Source organism: Corvus moneduloides, chromosome 7 (assembly GCF_009650955.1).
Source record: "Corvus moneduloides isolate bCorMon1 chromosome 7, bCorMon1.pri, whole genome shotgun sequence".
In the NCBI taxonomy this organism is placed as follows: Eukaryota; Metazoa; Chordata; class Aves; order Passeriformes; family Corvidae; genus Corvus; species Corvus moneduloides.
Genome location: NC_045482.1, coordinates 19,076,192 through 19,081,789, shown reverse-complemented (window position 1 = coordinate 19,081,789; position 5,598 = coordinate 19,076,192).

Genomic DNA, 5,598 nt, shown 5'->3' with positions numbered 1-5,598 from the left:
TTTAATATATCTTTTTATATGTTTTTACAGATAGATAGATAACCAAGCAGTTCTCTGCCTGACTCTGTTAAGGATCAGGAGTTGTACAGTGTGAGCCAAAGCTCCCAGCTGTTCACCCTTACAACTTGTGTGCAGATACATTGGAATGCTATGTGGTATATTCAGAATCTGCAGAATGAAAGCTTTCATTTTAAATTAAAAAACACTCACAACAACAAAACACAGGCTCTAGACTTCACAGTGATAAAGTTTTTTCAAATGCAAGCCAAAGCTGGGCTCAGGAGAATAGCTCATCAAAACAGAACTCACTGCTATCACTGTCATCATAAGCATGGCGATTCTAAATGCAAATACTTCTTTTTGCTCCAGGCTTTACTAATTAAGTGTGGATCATTCTAGTGATGCAATAGAGAAGAGCTCTAGAAGAATGATAAAATTTTTCTATTGTGAGTTTTTAAAGAAAGTGTAATGCAAAAGAAAAAGTTAATTACAATTGTGGAAAGAAAAAAACAACACAATAAGGACATTTAAGAAGATAATGAAACAACAGTAGAAAAAAAGGGTTGCAGCAACACCCAACTTCCACCCTATCTTCTGTAAGTTATCACTCTGGGTCCAGGAAAGAACATCTGTCCATTACCTGCTATTTTATAACTATGTAAGTAATATATGAAGATAAAAACTAATATGAAGCTGTATTCTTAAGACAGAAGACCCAACTTTTAAGCAGATACTTAAGATAATTTTTTCTCTCATTGCTGTTTGCTTTTTGAAGCAGTTCCTCTCAGAGAAAGATATTTAAACTTCATCTTTTATTAAATAATGCAAGTATTGTTCATCAAGACAAGCCATAGCTTTCAGGAGTTTACTGTGCTTCCTCGTGGCTTATTTTTAAGCTATGGCAGACTTATGAAGTGATAGTCTGTTAAATCTATAAATGTACATTAGTATCTTTTTAAAAAACAAAAATGCAGTAATTTGTAATGACCAAAAGGCAGCCCAAACTTTGATGAAGATTGAGTCTTGTGCAAGAAGTTCTATCACTCTAAATGCACACTGTGTTGCTGCATTACATATAAGGGCAGATGTTCCATCCTGGCAGGTCCCACATAGACATTTTCATTCAGAAACAAAGAGGTTTCTATGGACTTTAAAACACCTTGAAAGCTACTTAAGAATAGAGAATCCCAAATGACTAGCCCTGAACACTTCTGAGTGTCTTGGCACCCTACTTACAGCCTGGAACACACCAAAGAATCAGAATTATTAAATGTTTATGGTTTGTGCTTTTCAAGCTGTGAGTTGCCTTCTGTACCTATGCAGAGACCTAGAAAATTCTAAAAATAAACTACTGTTTAAATAGGAGGAAGATGCTGACCACAAACCAGTAGTTTTTACACTATTTAAAATAACTGTATCTAAACCAAATACAAATACCTGCATGCTTGGTGGCAGCCCATCTGAATCAACTGCTTTTACTTCAAGTTAAATTTCTAAACAAAACTCATCCCCCAGAAAAAAAGATAGTACTTTACTTCTCCAGGAGATTTTATATGCAAGCATTTTTAGTCACTGTTGCTGGTAGGGGTGTACTGTTGTGTAGTATCAAATTGATATTAAATGTGAATTAATGCATTAGATTAATTAAAGTAAGACAGAGAAGATAAAACTTTTCTTCCCTTCTTATAGGCAGTACCTAGCTCCTTTTTTATCAGGAAACCCATTTTACTGATAGGTTGTTGTGGGGTATGCCCAGCCCCCGCCCTGGAGGGACATCTGCTGAGATAAGGAGATTGAGCAAACATCCCAGCAGAACTCCCCTGGAAAGGGAACCACTTTGCAGTTAAGGCGAGAAGAAGACAAACCCAGAATCCTCTGGGAGACCCTATGCAGATCCTTTGTAGCCCATTGGCCTTTACCCTCTGACACTCATCCCCTGTGTATCCCTATAAAGCTGGCCCCCTGCCCCTGTGAGGGCAGAGAGAGGCTCATCCCTGGCCTCCCCTTTGCCGAACTAATAAAGCTGCCTCGTGTGGAACAGCTACACGAGCCTCTCGTCTCTCTCCCTGGTCTGGCCTGGAGGCTGCCCTGCAGAGCTGAGCTGAAATCACGAGCTGACAATCACTAAAGAGCTGACAGCTTCTGCACGGGCCCTCCTAGCCAGCAGCTGAGGGAAGACACCGGGCCTCGGGAAGACAGTCTCTTTTTGGGACCATCTCTCCGGACCGGTCACAGCTTCCTCGGTCAGAGCTACTGACCCCTCACCAGCGGTTTTTATTTTACAGAAATTAGACTAAGGAATTATTATCGACTACCCTTGTTTCCTGTGATTTTCAGAGGGTGCTTAGCACTCATGCCATGGCTTCCAGAGTATGCAGATAAAGCCTCAATTAATTACATCAAATGCAGTTTCAAGTACATCCTTTAAAATATCAAACCAGAAAGGCTTATGGCCTATGCTTCCATTATTTTCACTAGCACTAGATGCCCAAGGGAAAAAGATTATATATACATATGTAGAGAGATGTAAATATATAAGCGAACTGTTAATGTGAGGAAACTCTCAAACACATATTTCAAACATAGAGTTGAAGGAATCTTAGCCACTTTCGCCAGCATTCCCAATTAGGTAACTTCATCCAAACTTTCCTTTTGCATTTTCAGTGTGGAGAAATGTTTCTTTTTATTTATTTTTTTTCTGAATGTGTCCAGTTACTTTAATGGCACGGTTTCTTGCTCATTTTATTCTCATTTTGTCTTTAATCTTCCTCTTGTTATTGAGAAAAATACCATTTATATTACTTAACGGTAACTGAAGATTGCCAAAAACTCACCAGCAAGAATTTTTTTCCTTATGGAACTGTAACAGCTATCCCACAAGATGGAACAGCTAATAAATTAATTTGGTTCCCAGTTATAATAAAGATTGTTAATAGGAATACTTGCTAGAAAGGACACCCATACAGGGTGGCATGTAGGCTGAGTGCTTTCTGAAAGAACAGTTGTGAGGAACTGCTGTTTGCTGCTTCAAGCAAGGTCTCTGAGCACTCTGCCTGCAAAAAGCAAATTGTTGGTCTAGTAATTAAAAAGGTCATGGACTAGTGAATTCATGTTGGATTTCACCTAAGGTTGGTTGATACAAGCTTTCTGCTGTTGCCAGAATGAACAAATCCTAAATGATAAGTACAAAAAAGGGGAAGTAGTAAAACTGGTTTTCTAAGACTGAACCACAAAAAAATATATAGAACAGCAGCTGAGTTCTTTTCTAACTGCCAAGTATTGCTACACTACAGAACTTTAAAAAGCTGCTTTTTTCTTGACTTGATCTGATATGTCTGTAGCAATGCCTCAAAAATAATAATTGAAGTGTATCAGCAATTCAGAGAGGATCACTTGAAGCTCTCTTGTTGCTAGACTTGGCATTTATACAACTATAACTTTAGTATTTATTTCTGCTTTACTGAAATTACAAAAAGATGACCAAAATATTCAGGTTATTACATTCTTATATTCTTATATAATATAGAAAGAATTGGAAAGAATATAGAAAATAATTTTATGCCAGTGCATTCAAATATTTATAGATTGAACAAAGTAGTTAAAGTGCTTGCTTCAGCTAATAAAAGATTAACAATTGCAAAAATGGGTTGATTGGATTTTTTGGTTTTGATTTTTTTTTAATAAAAGGAACTAGGTATCCTAGCAGAGTGAAGAGTTACAATAATGTGATTGTTAAGAACCACTTGGTATAGCTTAGTAACTCATTTAGTAAACTGGGAGTACAAATGCCTTATTCCCACCTGAGTGGAGAAGGAATACTGTGTTGTTGAGAACATTATATTTTTAGGGAAGAGTAAGTGCACATTCTTCTCAGGAAGAAAAAAGGAAACATGGTAGGGGAAGCTAAAATTCACTGGAATTATTCCACAAAGTGACTCAAGAACTCTGTCTTACTTGAATGCTGCAGAAAAAGCAATGCATTCCACATGATAGTCTTGCAGGCTCTCCAGACAGTCCCCAGTAACAGCTGCTTGCCAGAAGACAGACAGGAAAATTATTCTGTTAACATGTTTACTTGGATGTTCCATATTCAGACTCATACATCGGCAGTTTTCCCTATTATCTTCTGTAGCTGCAGTTAGTCTCAACTTTGGATGTTGCCTGCCTCTAACATGCAATTTGCAGCATGGTTGCACACATTTCCATGCTCTGGGGCAATGGAAATCTAGGAAACTACTGAATATTGACACCACACTCTTCCTATTTTAGCCCTTTGTAATGCCACTGCCTCTTCTTTGTAATGTCTCTGTCCCTGTATGCTGAAAGATGAGTCAACAAGGCAAATGTCCAGCCTGGAGGGGCAAGGAGCTTTTGAAGGAACTAAGGAATAAAAAGAGGATGTATCGTCTTTGGAAGGAGGGTCAGGTATCTCAGGAAATACTTAAGGGGGTTGCTAGGGCATGTAGAAAAAAATTAGAGAGGCCAAAGCTCAGTTAGAACTTAATTTGGCAACTTTTGTGAAGAATAATAAAAAATGTTTTTACAAATATATTAATGGCAAATGGAAGGGTAAGAACAACCTTGGTTCTCTACTGGATACAGGAGGGAATTCAGTGACCACAGATGGGGAGAAGGCAGAGGTGTTTAACGCCTTCTTTGTCTCGGTCTTCATTGGAAAGACGTTTTGTCCTCAGGACAACTGTCCTCCTGGGCTGGTAGATAGTGTTAGGGAGCAGGATGGTCCCCCTGTTATCCAGGAGGAAGCAGTCAGAGAACTGCTGAGCCATTTGGATGTTCATAAATCTATGGGACCAGATGGGATCCATCCCAGGGTGATGAGGGAGCTGGCAGATGAGCTTGCGAAGCCACTCTTCATTGTTTACCAACAGTCCTGGCTCACTGGTGACGTTCCAGATGACTGGAAGCTGGCCAACATGACACCCATTCACAAGAAGGGTAGGAAGGAGGATCCTGGAAATTATAGGCCAGTCAGCCTGACCTCGGTACCTGGCAAGGTAATGGAGCAGCTTATTTTGAGTGCCATTACACCGCACTTATAGGATGGCTGGGGGATCAGACCCAGCCAGCATGGGTTTAGGAGGGGTAGGTTGTGTTTGACCAACCTGATCTCCTTTTATGACCATGTGACTTGCCTGGTGGATGCGGGAAAGGCTGTGGATGTTATCTATTTGTAGTTCAGCAAGGCCTTTGACACTGCCTCCCACAGCACACTCCTGGAAAAGCTGGTAGCCCACGGCTTGGACAGGAGCACTCTTTGCTGGGTTAAGAACTGGCTGGATGGCCGGGCACAGAGAGTGGTGGAGATGGTGCTGCATCCAGCTGGTGGCCAGTCACTGGTGGTGTCCCTCAGGGATCTGTGCTGGGGCCAGTTTTGTTTAATATTTTTATTGATGACATGGATGAGGGTATTGAGTCTTTCATTAGTAAATTTGCAGGTGACACTAACCTGGGAGCATGTGTTGATCTGTTGGAAGGTAGGAAGGCTCTGAAAAGAGACCTGGAACGGTTGGATAGATGGGCAGAGTCCAGTAAGATGAAGTTTAACAAGCCCAAGTACCGAGTCCTGCATTTTGGCCA